The following is an 18,024-nucleotide window of genomic DNA, read 5'->3' as shown; positions in this document are numbered from 1 at the left end:
TTCATTTCATTGCATTTAGATGCCTACTTGCTGTAAATCGCAGACCGGTGTCATATTTGAATCGCTTGCCATTTCCAAACCGTAACTCCGATTCCGGCGTTCTTTATATCGTTTTCAAGCGATTTCATCTCATCTTTCCAGTGGCACACTTGGAATTTCAAGTTGAGGCCAGGTTCATGCATTTCTTGTCATATCTTGCATTTTGCATCCCGCATCGCATCCCGCATAGCATATCATCTTTGCATCGTGTTGTCTGAGTTTGCACGTGGTTGATTATATCCTTGTTGCTTGTTTGTCTTGTTTGGGTAGATCCGGGAGACGAGTTCGCTATCGAGGAGCCCGTTGAGTTTGCTTTCGAGGATCCAGTCAACTCTGACAACTGTGCAGGCAAGATGATCATACCCTCGAAATCACTACTATCTTTGCTATGCTAGTTTGCTCGCTCTTTTGCTATGCCATTGCTACGATGCCTACCACTTTCTTGCAAGCCTCCCAAATTGCCATGTCAAACCTCTAACCCACCATTGTCCTAGCAAACTGTTGATTGACTATGTTACCGCTTTGCTCAGCCCCTCTTATAGCGTTGCTAGTTGCAGGTGAAGATTGGAGGCCGTTCCTTGTTGGAACATCTTTTATTTACTTGTTGGGATATCATTATATTACCTTGTTATCTTAATGCATCTATATACTTGGTAAAGGGTGGAAGGCTCGGCCTCTCGCCTAGTGTTTTGTTCCACTCTTGCCGCCCTAGTTTCCGTCATATCGGTGTTATGTTCCCGGATTTTGCGTTCCTTACGCGGTTGGGTTATAATGGGAACCCCTTGATATTTCGCCTTGATTAAAGCTTTTCCAGCAATGCCCAACCTTGGTTTTACCATTTTCCACCTAGCCCTTTTTCTTTCCCTTCGGTTCTGCAGACTCAAGGGTCATCTTATTTTAACCCCCCCGGGCCAGTGCTCCTCTGAGTGTTGGTCCACCTGTCAGCTACCGGTGGCCACCAGGGGCAACTCTGGGCTGGCCTACCCGTACCTAGGACAATCTGAGTGTGCCCTGAGAAAGAGATATGTGCAGCTCCTATCGGGATTTGTCGGCACATTTGGGCGGTGTTGCTGGTCTTGTTTTAACCTGTCGAAGTGTCTTGAATTACCGAGATACCGAGTCTGATCGGAACGTCTTGGGAGGAGGTCTATTCCTTCGTTGACCGTGAGAGCTTGTCATGGGCTAAGTTGGGACTCCCCTGCAGGGATTGAACTTTTGAAACCCGTGCCCGCGGTTATGGGCAGATGGGAATTTGTTAATGTCCGGTTGTAGATAACTTGAACCTTAACTTAATTAAAATGAATCAAATGGCAAGGGTGAATTAGGGGGGGGGGGAGAGGAAAACGAGAGGCAAATGGCAAATAATGTAATGCGGGAGATAAGGGTATGCGATGGGTACTTGGTATGTTGACTTTTGTGTAGAACTCCCCGGCAACGGCGCCAGAAATCCTTCTTGCTATGTTGGTTTCTCCCGAAGAGGAAGGGATGATGCAGCAAAGTAGCGTAAGTATTTCCCTTAGTTTTTGAGAACCAAGGTATCAATCCAGTAGGAGGCTACGCGCGAGTCCATCGTACCTGCACAAAACAAATAAATCCTCGCAAATAGGGGTTGTCAATCCCTATAGGGCCACTTACGAGAGTGAGATCTGATAGATATGATAAGATAATATTTTTGGTATTTTATGATAAAGATGCAAGTAACATAAAAGCAAAGTAAATAACTAAGTAGTAGGAGATTAATATGATAAAGATAGACCCAGGGGCCATAGGTTTCACTAGTGGCTTCTCTTGAGAGCATAAGTATTCTACGATGGGTGAACAAATTATTGTTGAGCAATTGACAGAATTGAGCATAGTTATGAGAATATCTAGGTATGATCATGTATATAGGCATCACATCCGAGACAAGTAGACCGACTCCTGCCTGCATCTACTACTATTACTCCACTCATCGACCGCTATCCAACATGCATCTAGAGTATTAAGTTAAAAACAGAGTAACGCCTTAAGCAAGATGACATGATGTAGAGGGATAGACTCATGCAATATGAAGAAAACCCCATCTTGTTATCCTTGATGGCAACAATACAATACGTGCCTTGCTGCCCTTACTGTCACCGGGAAAGGACACCGTAAGATTGAACCCAAAGCTAAGCACTTCTCCCATTGCAAGAAAGATCAATCTAGTAGGCCAAACCAAACTGATAATTCGAAGAGACTTGCAAAGATAACCAATCATACATAAAAGAATTCAGAGAAGATTCAAATATTATTCATAGATAGGCTTGATCATAAACCCACAATTCATCGGTCTCAACAAACACACCGCAAAAAGAAGATTACATCGAATAGATCTCCACAAGAGAGGGGGAGAACATTTATTGAGATCCAAAAAGAGAGAACAGGCCATCTAGCTACTAACTATGGACCCATAGGTCTGAAGTAACTACTCACACTTCATCGGAGAGGCTATGGTGTTGATGTAGAAGCCCTCCATGATCGATGCCCCCTCCGGCAGAGCTCCGGAACAGGCCCCAAGATGGGATCTCATGGATACAGAAAGTTACGGCGATGGAATTAGGGTTTTGGCTCCGTCTCTGATCGTTTGGGGGTACGTCGGTATATATAGGAGGAAGAAGTACGTCGGTGGAGCAACAGGGGGCCCACGAGGGTGGAGGGCGCGCCTGGGGGGGGGGGCAGGCGCGCCCCCTACCTCGTGGCCTCCTGTTAATTGGCTTGACATAGGGTCCAAGTCTCCTAAGTTGTATTCGGTGAGAAAATCACGTTCCCGAAGGTTTCATTCCGTTTGGACTCCGTTTGATATTCCTTTTCTTCGAAACCCTAAAACAGGCAAAAAACAGCAATTCTGGGCTGGGCCTCCGGTTAATAGGTTAGTCCCAAAAATAATATAAAAGTGGATAATAAATCCCAATAATGTCCAAAACAGTAGATAATATAGCATGGAGCAATAAAAAATTATAGATACACTGGAGACGTATCAGTGACCTTAAACTTATTAGTAAACATGCTTCTATGGTTACCACTCAAGTAGAACAAGTGCTTAAAGCACAAGATGATTTTCTCAATGAATTAAATAATAAGAAAAATCATAATGATGTTAGAGTTATGACTAGAGGGGGTAAAATCACTCTGGAACCTTTGTATCTTGAGGGCCACCCTAAGAGAGTTGAGCAAGATTCTCATACAACTAATGTTGATGCATCTAGTCCTTCTAAGAAGAAGAAAAAGAAAAATGATAGGACTTTGCATGCTTCTAGTGAACCTGTTGCTGACACACCTAAGAATCCCAATGATATTTCTATTTCTGATGCTGAAACACAATCTGGTAATGAACATGATGTCAGGACCCCGACTCATTGCCACATCGATCTAGCATGTAACACCTCATATCACTTTGCGGCCTCACGCACGGTATTCCACGGGTGTCGCCTTACCTTAGCCCGGGACCGTTTGCGCCTTTTGGCACACGTATATGACAGTGTCGCTAGCATCCATATGATAAAGAGCCCGGGCTGACATGGCTAGTCGTAAACCCAAAGTGGCACAGACTTACAGGGACAGGCATCCATGACCCAGCATCGAACGTGTCGGTCATCAGCGAGTGAAACCAGGCTGTAGCACTGGGCTAGCAGGACTCCGGTGAACCGGGCTGTAGCGGGCTAACAGGACTCCGGTATTCATCGCGTGACATTTCCCCGAAGGGACAGACACAGGAACGAAGAAGGACACATGCCGGCCAGCCTAAGTGTTCCGGAGCAGTAGCAAGCTACCATGGCTCGGTGGAAACACTAGGAGACATTTCCCCGTAAGAGAGGCTACTAAAGATAAACAACTAGATGGTCAGATCCCACACATACCAAGCATTTCAATAACATACACACAATATGCTCGATATGTGCAATACAACATGGCATCACAAAATGACTCTACGACTCAAGTAGATTATCAATAGGCTCCGAGGAGCGAGATATTACAAACATGGGTCTCATGACCCAACAATCAGAGCATACAAGTCAAAGCACAAGCGGAAGCTATCATGTCTGAGTACAGACAACTATAAATGAAAAAGGCTGAGAAGCCTGACTATCTACCAGATACTGCCGAGGCACAAGATCGTAGCTGAGGTAACAAGCTAAACGTCGAAGTCCACGCGAAACTACTAGTGAGACCGAAGTCTCTCTGCAAAAACATAAAATAGGCAAACGTGAGTACAAATGTACCCAGCAAGACTTACATCAGAACTAACTACATATGCATCATTATCAACAAAGGGGATGGTGGAGTTTGACTGCAGCAAGCCAGCTTTGACTCGGTGGCTATCCTGAACTACGACTGCAAACGACTCTTTGAGGTGGCGCACACGAGTCCACATATTCACCATATCAATACACCACTATGGATTTGCTCCCGTCTCCCTACGAGAACGCCATCCATAGCACTCACGCTTATCTTGCATATTTTAGAGTATCCACTTTCACTTGTCTATGAACTGATATAAGCAACCCAGAAGTCCTTTACCGCGGACACGGCTATTCGAATAGATGATGTTAACCCTGCAGGGGTGTACTTCTTCATACATGTTTCCACCACTTAGCGTCTGCACACGACATGTGCTCGGCAGACTTCAAGCGAAAGCCGACGTGGGTGTAGACCACGACCTACCTAAACACCTAAGTCTCTAGTCCAGGTTTATCGCCTATTCGGGTTCCATCCATGAGGAGATCCGGCCGGAGTTTCGCTCACAGCCCCAAACGATGTGAACAGGGTTCCGTGACACCAAACGGGTGCCCAGTTTACCCGGCCACGTGCCTACCGCATCACAGCCCACCCCTACGGTCAGCGCTGTCCACGACCTCCAGCATACTACAAACACCAGAAACTACTTGCAACTCCTGGACAGAGGACAAGGGTGAATAAGAAGTCGAGCGGGGTCATATTTCAGGGCCCAATGTATGGTAGTAGCTGAATCATGGATCACAAACACAGAACTCAGTTCCTGAGGACGGCTACAATGAGACAACCCACCATGTACTCCTACATGGCCTCTCACTGCTACCTTTACCAAATCGTGTTCACACACTTAGCTCACACACAGTAGGACATGTTCACACACCTCTGATTCATCCCCGATGAACCAGACCTGACTCAACTCTAAGCAGTAGCAGGCATGACAAACAAGCATGAATGAGTAGGCACAACAGGGCTCAAACAACTCCTACTCATGCTAGTGGGTTTCATCTATTTACTGTGGAATGACAGGTCATGCAGAGGATAAAGGGGTTCAGCTACCGCAGCAAGTAACGATATGTCGTTGTTGTCCTAATGCAGTAAAAGAGAGCAGGAGCGAGAGAGTAGGATTGTATCGGAATGAACAAGGGGGTTTTGCTTGCCTAGCACTTCTGAAGATAACATTGAGTCTTCATCAGTGTCAACGATCACATCATCGGTATCACGTCTACCGAGAGGGGACAAATACCGGCAACACAGAAGGGAACACAATCAATGCAATGCACAATATGATGCATGATCATGACATGGCAAAATGAATGTGTTATGAGCTAATGCAACTAGCAATAGATTAAATGAAGTTGGTTTGAATACAAGATTCAAATTCAAACTCCATATGTGATTATTTAAATGCCATTCACTTCATTTGCCCTAAACAGTAGTGATAAGTTGTTCTAACATGCATGAAAATGGTACAGATGGATTCCTTGAATTTTTCTGATAATTTTTCATATATAATTTATTTAATTTGGAGTTACGGTTGAATTTCTATGAATTTTAGAAGTTTTAGGCATTTTCTGGAATTTCCTGAATATTTAGAAATAAAATAATTCCAGAAAATGAATTATGGCGTCAGCATGACCTCATGCTGACCTCAGCAGGTCAACGGGCGGTCCAGGTCAAACCTGACGTGTGGGGTCCACACGTCAGTGACAGGGGGGGTTAACTGGGGTTAATTTGATTTAATTAAAAGGTTAGGGGGGGTCGGGCCCACTGGTCAGTGTCAGGATTAATTAACAGAGTTGATTAAATTTAAACTAATCCTAAACTAGAATTAGTCAGGGCCGGGCCCACATGTCATTGACCTAGGGGAGGTCAAACCCCGGTCAAATGGCCCAAACAGGCCGGCGGCTCAACGCCGGCGGCAACAGGCACGGCGGAGGGCTTCGGGATCGCTCCTCCGGCGACCATTCGGGCGGCGGAGAGGCTCTACGGGTAGCTGGGAGGGCGTCGCGTCTTCCTGTGGAGTCGGTTGGGGTCGGGACGGCCGGAATCGGTGTCGGCGGCGAGCGAGGCGGCGGCCGGAGCTCGGGTTCGAGCGGGGCGAGGCCACAGAGGACGGGAGGGATGGTTAAGGGGCTCGCCGAGCTCCTGAGGATGCTAGGAGCACGGTGCCGTGCTCGGTTTCGAGCCTTGCTGTCTGTAGTGACGGCGGCGACATCGCCGGCGGAGCCGAGCTCGCGGCTCCGGTGGGATCGGGGCTACAGGGCGCAATCGAAGGGGGAAAGAGGGAGGGGAGGCGTAGGAGCTCACAGCGGTGCCGTAGAGGAGGTCAGCGAGCTCGGGGAGGTCCTAGCAGCGCTGAATTGACCGGAGGCGAGCTCGGGCGCTGGAGGTGGAAGACGACGGCGGTGGCGACGTTGTAGGGGCTCCCGCGGTGCGCTTTTCGGCGAGGAGGAAGAGGTGGTCGAGGCGGATCTCTGGGCACTTCGGGGGAGCGAGGGAGGCCCGGTGGCCGCGGCGAACAGCGTCGGTGGCGACGGCTGCGCTCGGCACGAGAGGGAGAGAGAAACAGAGGAGGGGGAGAGCTCGGGAGAGAGTGAGGGGCGGTCGGGAAGGCGCGTGGCGTCGTCCGGGGCGTCGCTGGGGAGGCCAAGGAGGAAGCAGGAGGTGGCTAGGGGGGGGGGGAAGCAGGAGGTGGCCGAGGCGGCGTCGGCGAGCGCCACACCTCGCCTCTGCTCGTCCTCCTGGCAGAGGAGGAAGAGGACAAAGGAGGAGGAGGTGGGCTGGGCTGGGCCAGCGGGAGGAGCTGGGCCGGCTACAGGTAAGTGGCCCAGGTGGGCTGCAGGTAATGTTTCCCTCTCTCTTTTATAATTCTGTTCTGTTTTATCTTTTTTCATTTTCTGCAATTTGTTTTTGATTTGTTTTAATATCAAATCATTTTATAAAATCCTGGAAATAATTATGGGTGCTTTCTGAATTATTCCAGTGACCCTTATCAATTTCCAACATTTATTTGAGCATTTAAATTATTTATAGTATTTAAATGCCCAAAGTCAAATACAATATGATTTAATTCAAAAATCCAAAAATGACCTAAGGGTATATTCATCATTTTTGGCAGAGGTTTCCACCTTAACCAGAAATCATGAACTTTTCTTAGGGGCCTTTTGGGTTTATTGAAAAGATTTTAACTCACCCTAGTTGAGTTGATTTAATGCTAGGGTTTGAACATCCCCATTTCAATTGTAGGCAAAATTTAAACATGATGCAACACATGACTAGCTAGCTCAGAGCATTACCAGAAGCTAGGGATGTGACAACTCACCCCCACTAAACAAGAATCTCGTCTCGAGATTCAAGCATAGGGTAAGGTGAAGGGGAAACGCAACTAGTATAATCTTCACGATCCAGGTTGCACTTCATAGGAACGTTGATTCGATCACCATCATCGTCTTGAAGTCTTGCTCTGAGAATTCCTGTCAACATGACATGGAGGGAAGAAGGAGACTCTAGAAGGGTCGATCTTCTCGAAGATCGAACAACTCACGGAATGAGACATAACAATATCTCTCGAGCTGAGAGACGAAGCACACCTCTAGAGGGATGGAGTGGAACAGATGACGAGGGTTCACTAGGTAGACAACAATTTCACGCTTAAGAGGGTGGCAAACGATTGTCAACGTAGCGAGGAGTTGAGTTGTCATGACACCATAATGATGCACCTTAGGGAAGGTGACTCATAGAAATATCCCCTTAAGTGGCAAAAAGAATTACCTTTGATTCAAAGATCATTGAAACTCTTTGAACCGGCCTAATGCAATTTTCGAGCGATCGTTTGGAGGGGGTCGGTAGAATGGCATATCCAGACTTGGATGATGTGGATTACCTTGTTGAAGACAACGTAATGGATGAATTTGCTTACCACCGGAAATGGAAGAGAACCATGTAGAATGGCACATTGGCGGTGCAAGCTGGGAACAAAATGCAAATGCTGGGAATGATTCTGGTAACTGGGGAAGAACCCAACAATAGAAAGTGAATTCACTGTTGGAGTGGTTATAGCATAACCGAGGAAATCTGGGGCAATCCCAGCTAGTGCCGATGATAAGACGTAGCGCTTGTGCGTGCTCTCAAGAACTTGAGCATTTCCATAATCATCAAGGTTTTACTAATATCCGTGTCAAGGATCCAGTAACACAACTTACTACCATGATGAATGGTGATGGAGGATGCAGATGCAAAGGAAGATAACACCTTCTCAAATTTCACCCTTGGCGGGGCCAAGGAAATAAAATCTGGACGATCGACCGAGAGACATTTAGCACTCCGCTTCTAATGTTCTCCTTGATGTGCTAGCGTAACCCATTCATAGATATGGTTTGATATCTAGAACATCAAGTAAAAGGTCGGACTTCGGGAACACAAAAATCCATAGGGGCAACTAGGGAGTAAATCCTACGAAATCCCTAGGGGAGGTGGCCAACTTCATCAATCAAGATATTATAATAATAGGTCTTCCGGCTGGGTGTGTTGGCCACGACATCCACTTTACCGGTTATCGCGCAACCAATATTATAATTCTTGGGAAATATCCCAACCATCATATCTGCCTGAGATTCAGATCTGGTTGGTGTCAGGATATTCCAGACTCATCGAGTCTAGGAAGAAAAATGAAAGTTTGCAACACAAATCGACGAGATGACGTTGCGGGATTCTCGGAAGATGAACTACGGTAGCAAGCTCCAAAACATGAGCTGGTTCTGCTACAACATGTGAACACGTTGTCCCAGACAAGCATGACCACGTGGTAGTCTTATAATAAAACACTACCGAGTTCAGGAGGGGGAACCATCAACGAGGGTATCGAAGTCTTTGCATAAGGTATACTCTTAAGAAGGAACTTCTTCTCCTTGAACGATTCAATCAGTGGCTTAGTGTGCTAGGGACACATATAGATTGAAGGTTGCAAGTCTTCAAACCACAGAATTCTTCGCACGTGTGCATGACTGATTTGGAATGATTCCAAGAAAACAACATTGACTTTCTCGAATCCACGGCGGCAACTTGCATCAGATGAACATGAATTAAAGGAAGTTACTACCTTCATCCAAACATATGCTTCAAGAGCTAGCATGAACAAATGCTTTTAAAAATTTCCAACACTAGCTTAATGTTCAACAAAATTATGGAGAAGACAAGGATGTTGTCAATGGGCTCAACAACAATTCATCTCGGTTTCCTTTTAAAAGGAATTCCATAGTTAAGTGAACACGGTGATAGCATTGGTCAGACCAAAGATATAATGGTGTATGCTCGAGGAATCAACCACGAGTAAGACAACATTACGAATATCGTTGGTTCTGATTTGAGTTGACGATAGCCCACACTCAAATCAAAGGATTGATAAGACAATAGATCCAGCAACTGATCACAGGGACCAATCGATGAAGATATCATCTTTCTTCAACACACACTACACAAGGATATCCCTTTGGAACGAACTAAGTCAGGCAAGCTTTTATCTTCCAACCCTCCAAGTTGTTGTTTAGCTTAACTAACTAGCTCAGGGATATCTAACACCGATTCTTGGAGAGAAGGTGGTTCACAAAAAACCAACTTGATCACAAGCCCAACATAACAGTCAGGAAATAACCCGGTAATACTTCTGAGAAGATATTCAGAAAATCACGAACCACCGGTATGTTACTAAGCTCGAGAACAATCTTGCTTTTCAGGGCAAGACGATATGATCAATAGAGCAAGGATTTGAAATAATCCTAACTCATCGATCGAGGAGTGAACCAGGAGAATGGACTAGGTAGCATGATCAACTTTAGAATGATGATTCAAAACCAACACGCTAAGAATGAAATTATTATCCTTTAACTACCCAGCAACGAGGTTGCTAGGCGTATTGATTTCACACATCACAATTCATTTGGCGGTATTCCGGTTGCATCAACACGAAGACCGAGGAATGACTAATGATGGCAAGAAGTATCACTGTACCAAGAGTTCATAGGATGGTGTGCAATTCCCATGACATTCTTGATATAAAGATGGTAATACTCCAAGGTAGAACAGAACAAAAGCTGGATTAGCAATTTGATCTGCGGAGCACAACTTCTTTGACCCAATCCTGGATATGGAAGAGGTACTGGAGTTTGTTTCTCCAAGTCATTCAGGACAGAATGGCTTGACGGACCACAAGAGTAATAGGCATCGATAAACGAACGCACGCATACTCTTGACTATCAATTGATAGACGAGGGTCAGAATGCAACTAAGGAGAACAACTCAAAGGAACATATAATTTTCTGAGTTGTGGATGCATAGATTAATATGTCGAACCAAGTTCAACATGTTTCTTCCGGATAACCCATGCAGAAAGGTAGAACTGGCAGAGTCACAATATATAACGGAGAACTCATCAAGAATAATCCTGTTGTGACATTTCAGTTCAACGAGGAACTTCTGCCATAAGTAGTTCATGGTATTTGGAAGAAGAAGATACCACGGACTTCAAGGACTATCGCAAAGGTTACTAATATCCTAAAGGCACTAGCAATTACTATCAACAGGAAGTAGGTAGAGTGAATCTCGGGTTCAGAACCCAGGAGTAGAATACCTACTACTAAGTAGCATCACGGGATGCTTCCGAGAATAAAGGCCAGAATCTTCACACTAGGACACAAATCATGGCTAGACCACTAGATGATCCCCTAAGCACTTAGGGTCATAATAATAATTCCAACATATATGTCGAGGCAATAATTACCTCAACACACCGATTAGTGTGGTTAATCTGGCCCATGAGAACATCGGAAACAGAAGGAAGGGATTTGCAAATGCATCGGACTATTTAGAAACCTGGGATGACTCGGACAGCATAACGGCTATAATTGCTCAAAAAGATTTGAGACAATCACAAAAATGGTGGCATAACCACTCAGAAGCACAATATCAAGGTTTCGAGATCATCAGTTAACATACAGAAGTAGTAGGAACTGGACTCAAGCTTAACGAACAATCTTATAAGTCTACGGACTAGTAATACGTAATCCTGATAGAAAGAAGAGAAAGCCTAGTTCTTAATCCCCGTAGAAGAGAAGATGACTCAGATCAGAAGGGCATGAGGTATAAGGAGTAAAAAGAGCCTTACGTTCCATCCCACAATCAATTCCCTTATATAACTAAAGAATTTCTAGACTCAACTTCGACCAGTTTGGCTTGGTAATCCTACAGGCAGTCAAGCTCTGATACCAACGCTGTCAGGACCCCGACTCATTGCCACATCGATCTAGCATGTAACACCTCATATCACTTTGCGGCCTCACGCACGGTATTCCACGGGTGTCGCCTTACCTTAGCCCGGGACCGTTTGCGCCTTTTGGCACACGTATATGACAGTGTCGCTAGCATCCATATGATAAAGAGCCCGGGCTGACATGGCTAGTCGTAAACCCAAAGTGGCACAGACTTACAGGGACAGGCATCCATGACCCAGCATCGAACGTGTCGGTCATCAGCGAGTGAAACCAGGCTGTAGCACTGGGCTAGCAGGACTCCGGTGAACCGGGCTGTAGCGGGCTAACAGGACTCCAGTATTCATCGCGTGACATTTCCCCGAAGGGACAGACACAGGAACGAAGAAGGACACATGCCGGCCAGCCTAAGTGTTCCGGAGCAGTAGCAAGCTACCATGGCTCGGTGGAAACACTAGGAGACATTTCCCCGTAAGAGAGGCTACTAAAGATAAACAACTAGATGGTCAGATCCCACACATACCAAGCATTTCAATAACATACACACAATATGCTCGATATGTGCAATACAACATGGCATCACAAAATGACTCTACGACTCAAGTAGATTATCAATAGGCTCCGAGGAGCGAGATATTACAAACATGGGTCTCATGACCCAACAATCAGAGCATACAAGTCAAAGCACAAGCGGAAGCTATCATGTCTGAGTACAGACAACTATAAATGAAAAAGGCTGAGAAGCCTGACTATCTACCAGATCCTGCCGAGGCACAAGATCGTAGCTGAGGTAACAAGCTAAACGTCGAAGTCCACGCGAAACTACTAGTGAGACTGAAGTCTCTCTGCAAAAACATAAAATAGGCAAACGTGAGTACAAATGTACCCAGCAAGACTTACATCAGAACTAACTACATATGCATCATTATCAACAAAGGGGATGGTGGAGTTTGACTGCAGCAAGCCAGCTTTGACTCGGTGGCTATCCTGAACTACGACTGCAAACGACTCTTTGAGGTGGCGCACACGAGTCCACATATTCACCATATCAATACACCACTATGGATTCGCTCCCGTCTCCCTACGAGAACGCCATCCATAGCACTCACGCTTATCTTGCATATTTTAGAGTATCCACTTTCACTTGTCTATGAACTGATATAAGCAACCCAGAAGTCCTTTACCGCGGACACGGCTATTCGAATAGATGATGTTAACCCTGCAGGGGTGTACTTCTTCATACATGTTTCCACCACTTAGCGTCTGCACACGGCATGTGCTCGGCAGACTTCAAGCGAAAGCCGACGTGGGTGTAGACCACGACCTACATAAACACCTAAGTCTCTAGTCCAGGTTTATCGCCTATTCGGGTTCCATCCATGAGGAGATCCGGCCGGAGTTTCGCTCACAGCCCCAAACGATGTGAACAGGGTTCCGTGACACCAAACGGGTGCCCGGTTTACCCGGCCACGTGCCTACCGCATCACAGCCCACCCCTACGGTCAGCGCTGTCCACGGCCTCCAGCATACTACAAACACCAGAAACTACTTGCAACTCCTGGACAGAGGACAAGGGTGAATAAGAAGTCGAGCGGGGTCATATTTCAGGGCCCAATGTATGGTAGTAGCTGAATCATGGATCACAAACACAGAACTCAGTTCCTGAGGACGGCTACAATGAGACAACCCACCATGTACTCCTACATGGCCTCTCACCGCTACCTTTACCAAATCGTGTTCACACACTTAGCTCACACACAGTAGGACATGTTCACACACCTCTGATTCATCCCCGATGAACCAGACCTGACTCAACTCTAAGCAGTAGCAGGCATGACAAACAAGCATGAATGAGTAGGCACAACAGGGCTCAAACAACTCCTACTCATGCTAGTGGGTTTCATCTATTTACTGTGGAATGACAGGTCATGCAGAGGATAAAGGGGTTCAGCTACCGTAGCAAGTAACAGATATGTCGTTGTTGTCCTAATGCAGTAAAAGAGAGCAGGAGCGAGAGAGTAGGATTGTATCGGAATGAACAAGGGGGTTTTGCTTGCCTGGCACTTCTGAAGATAACATTGAGTCTTCATCAGTGTCAACGATCACATCATCGGTATCACGTCTACCGAGAGGGGACAAATACCGGCAACACAGAAGGGAACACAATCAATGCAATGCACAATATGATGCATGATCATGACATGGCAAAATGAATGTGTTTGAGCTAATGCAACTAGCAATAGATTAAATGAAGTTGGTTTGAATACAAGATTCAAATTCAAACTCCATATGTGATTATTTAAATGCCATTCACTTCATTTGCCCTAAACAGTAGTGATAAGTTGTTCTAACATGCATGAAAATGGTACAGATGGATTCCTTGAATTTTTCTGATAATTTTTCATATATAATTATTTAATTTGGAGTTACGGTTGAATTTTCTATGAATTTTAGAAGTTTTAGGCATTTTCTGGAATTTCCTGAATATTTAGAAATAAAATAATTCCAGAAAATGAATTATGGCGTCAGCATGACCTCATGCTGACCTCAGCAGGTCAACGGGCGGTCCAGGTCAAACCTGACGTGTGGGGTCCACACGTCAGTGATAGGGGGGGTTAACCGGGGTTAATTTGATTTAATTAAAAGGTTAGGGGGGGTCGGGCCCACTGGTCAGTGTCAGGATTAATTAACAGAGTTGATTAAATTTAAACTAATCCTAAACTAGAATTAGTCAGGGCCGGGCCCACATGTCATTGACCCAGGGGAGGTCAAACCCCGGTCAAATGGCCCAAACAGGCCGGCGGCTCAACGCCGGCGGCAACAGGCACGGCGGAGGGCTTCGGGATCGCTCCTCCGGCGACCATTCGGGCGGCGGAGAGGCTCTACGGGTAGCTGGGAGGGCGTCGCGTCTTCCTGTGGAGTCGGTTGGGGTCGGGACGGCCGGAATCGGTGTCGGCGGCGAGCGAGGCGGCGGCCGGAGCTCGGGTTCGAGCGGGGCGAGGCCACAGAGGACGGGAGGGATGGTTAAGGGGCTCGCCGAGCTCCTGAGGATGCTAGGAGCACGGTGCCGTGCTCGGTTTCGAGCCTTGCTGTGTGTAGTGACGGCGGCGACATCGCCGGCGGAGCCGAGCTCGCGGCTCCGGTGGGATCGGGGCTACAGGGCGCAATCGAAGGGGGAAAGAGGGAGGGGAGGCGTAGGAGCTCACAGCGGTGCCGTAGAGGAGGTCAGCGAGCTCGGGGAGGTCCTAGCAGCGCTGAATTGACCGGAGGCGAGCTCGGGCGCTGGAGGTGGAAGACGACGGCGGTGGCGACGTTGCAGGGGCTCCCGCGGTGCGCTTTTCGGCGAGGAGGAAGAGGTGGTCGAGGCGGATCTCTGGGCACTTCGGGGGAGCGAGGGAGGCCCGGTGGCCGCGGCGAACAGCGTCGGTGGCGACGGCTGCGCTCGGCACGAGAGGGAGAGAGAAACAGAGGAGGGGGAGAGCTCGGGAGAGAGTGAGGGGCGGTCGGGAAGGCGCGTGGCGTCGTCCGGGGCGTCGCTGGGGAGGCCAAGGAGGAAGCAGGAGGTGGCTAGGGGGGGGGGAAGCAGGAGGTGGCCGAGGCGGCGTCGGCGAGCGCCACACCTCGCCTCTGCTCGTCCTCCTGGCAGAGGAGGAAGAGGACAAAGGAGGAGGAGGTGGGCTGGGCTGGGCCAGCGGGAGGAGCTGGGCCGGCTACAGGTAAGTGGCCCAGGTGGGCTGCAGGTAATGTTTCCCTCTCTCTTTTATAATTCTGTTCTGTTTTATCTTTTTTCATTTTCTGCAATTTGTTTTTGATTTGTTTTAATATCAAATCATTTTATAAAATCCTGGAAATAATTATGGGTGCTTTCTGAATTATTCCAGTGACCCTTATCAATTTCCAACATTTATTTGAGCATTTAAATTATTTATAGTATTTAAATGCCCAAAGTCAAATACAATATGATTTAATTCAAAAATCCAAAAATGACCTAAGGGTATATTCATCATTTTTGGCAGAGGTTTCCACCTTAACTAGAAATCATGAACTTTTCTTAGGGGCCTTTTGGGTTTATTGAAAAGATTTTAACTCACCCTAGTTGAGTTGATTTAATGCTAGGGTTTGAACATCCCCATTTCAATTGTAGGCAAAATTTAAACATGATGCAACACATGACTAGCTAGCTCAGAGCATTACCAGAAGCTAGGGATGTGACACATGAACCTAGTGATAATGTTAATGATGATGTTCATGTTGATGCTCAACCTAGCAATAACAATGATGTAGAGATTGAACCTTCTGTTGATCTTGATAACCCACAATCAAAGAATCAACGTTATGATAAGAGAGACTTGGTTGCTAGGAAGCATGGTAAAGAAAGAGAACCATGGGTTCAGAAACCCATGCCTTTTCCTCCTAAACCATCCAAGAAAAAGGATGATGAGGATTTTGAGCGCTTTGCCGAAATGATTAGACCTATCTTTTTGCGTATGCGTTTGACTGATATGCTTAAAATGAATCCTTATGCTAAGTATATGAAAGATATTGTTACAAATAAAAGAAAGATACCGGAAGCTGAAATTTCCACCATGCTTGCCAATTATACTTTTAAAGGTAGAATACCTAAGAAACTAGGAGATCCCGAAGTACCAACTATACCATGCTCCATTAAAAGAAACTATGTTAAAACTGCTTTATGTGATCTTGAAGCTGGTGTTAGTGTTATGCCTCTCTCTTTATATCGTAGACTTGATTTGAATTAGTTGACGCCTACTGAAATATCTTTGCAAATGGCCGATAAATCAACTTCTATACCTGTCGGTATTTGTGAGGATGTTCCTGTTGTGGTTGCAAACGTTACTATTTTAACGGGCTTTGTTATTCTTGATATTCCTGAGGACGATACTATGTCTATTATCCTTGGTAGACCCTTTTAGAATACTACAGGGGCTGTTATTGATTGCGACAAAGGCAATGTTACTTTTCATGTTAATGGTAATGAGCATACGGTACACTTTCCGAGGAAACAACCTCAAGTCCATAGTATTAATTCTATTGGAAAAATTTCAACGATTACTATTTGAGGTTTTGAATTCCCTCTTCCTACTGTCAAGAAGAAATATGATATTCTTATTGTTGGGGACATGAATATCCCCGTTGAGGTAACCTAGTGTCATTCAAAAATTCTCCGGTTTCATGCGATTCGGAAAGAGTTTGTTAAGAAGACTTGATCAACCTTGTTAATGGATTCCTTTTTGATGAGCATGAGATGGATGAAGTTAGAAAGCACAACTCTGTGTACCCTCCTTTTACTTTCTGTTATTTATATTAAATAAAGAAAAAATAGTATTTTCTGTCTGTTTTTTGAATTATCCTTGCAATAAAAAATACTGCAAAAATAAAAGTTCTCCAAATGTCCTAAAAATGAAATATGATTTTTTGTGGAATATTTAAGAATTTCTGGCACTGAGAACACACCAGGCCCCCCCACCATTTGGCCATGAGGGCACAGGGCGCAGCCACCCCCTGGGGCGCGCCCCTGCCTCGTGGACCCCACGTGGACCCCCTCAACTTATTCTAGCACCCGCACACTTCGTCTTCCTCCAGAAAAATCATCCCATAGATCAAACCCGTGTTCTAGCTCATCTTACTGCCATTTTCGATCTCCTTGCTCAAATCTCCATTCACAAAACTGCTTTGGGGGATTGTTCTTCGGTATGTGACTCCTCCAATGGTCCAATTAGTTTCCGTTCTAGTGCTTTATTTATTGCAAATTTTTGCTGCTAAGGTGACCCTGTTCTTGAGCTTGCATGTCAAATTTATATGGTCAAAAGTAGTTTTAATGCATGATATAGTCTCTAGGCACTTGTGGGAGTAGTTGCTATCAATCTTGTTGAGTTTGGTTCACTTTTATTTTGAGTCACTAAAAATTTCAGAAATTTTTCAGAGAAAGAAAAATGCATAGGAAAATGTACCAAGGTGGTTCATCAAGGAAGCAAGGACCAAGGCTCGCAACACATGAGCCGGACGATGAACCACCGAGGGAAGCTCAAGTGCGGCCTTGTTAAGGCCATCAGAGGAGTTTATCGTCTAGGCAGGCATCAAGGATGAATTTGATACGTATATGCGTAATGCTGATCTTGTGGACTTCGTGTCACATAAGTGCCTACAGTACCACTACTAACTGATTCCTTTGTGAGGAGGTTTAAATTTACATCCTCGCACAATTCTCACACTCACTACTAGGGGAAACCTTATACACATAACTTTAGCAGTAGCGCGTGTCAAAAAAGCACGCTGGTGCTAAGTAGCAGTAGCGCGCTGATGTAAACGGCGCTACAGATACAGTTGTAGCAGTAGCGCGTCTGAATATAAAAGCGCTACTACTAAAATTCCCACGGCTTAGCCGATAGGCTACACATAATAGTAGCGATCTACGTCGAACCGCGCTACCGCTACTTGCTTTGTAGTA

The sequence above is a fragment of the Triticum aestivum genome, chromosome 3A (genome assembly GCF_018294505.1).
Source record: "Triticum aestivum cultivar Chinese Spring chromosome 3A, IWGSC CS RefSeq v2.1, whole genome shotgun sequence".
NCBI lineage: Eukaryota > Viridiplantae > Streptophyta > Magnoliopsida > Poales > Poaceae > Triticum > Triticum aestivum.
Note: the sequence above shows the minus strand (reverse complement) of the source record.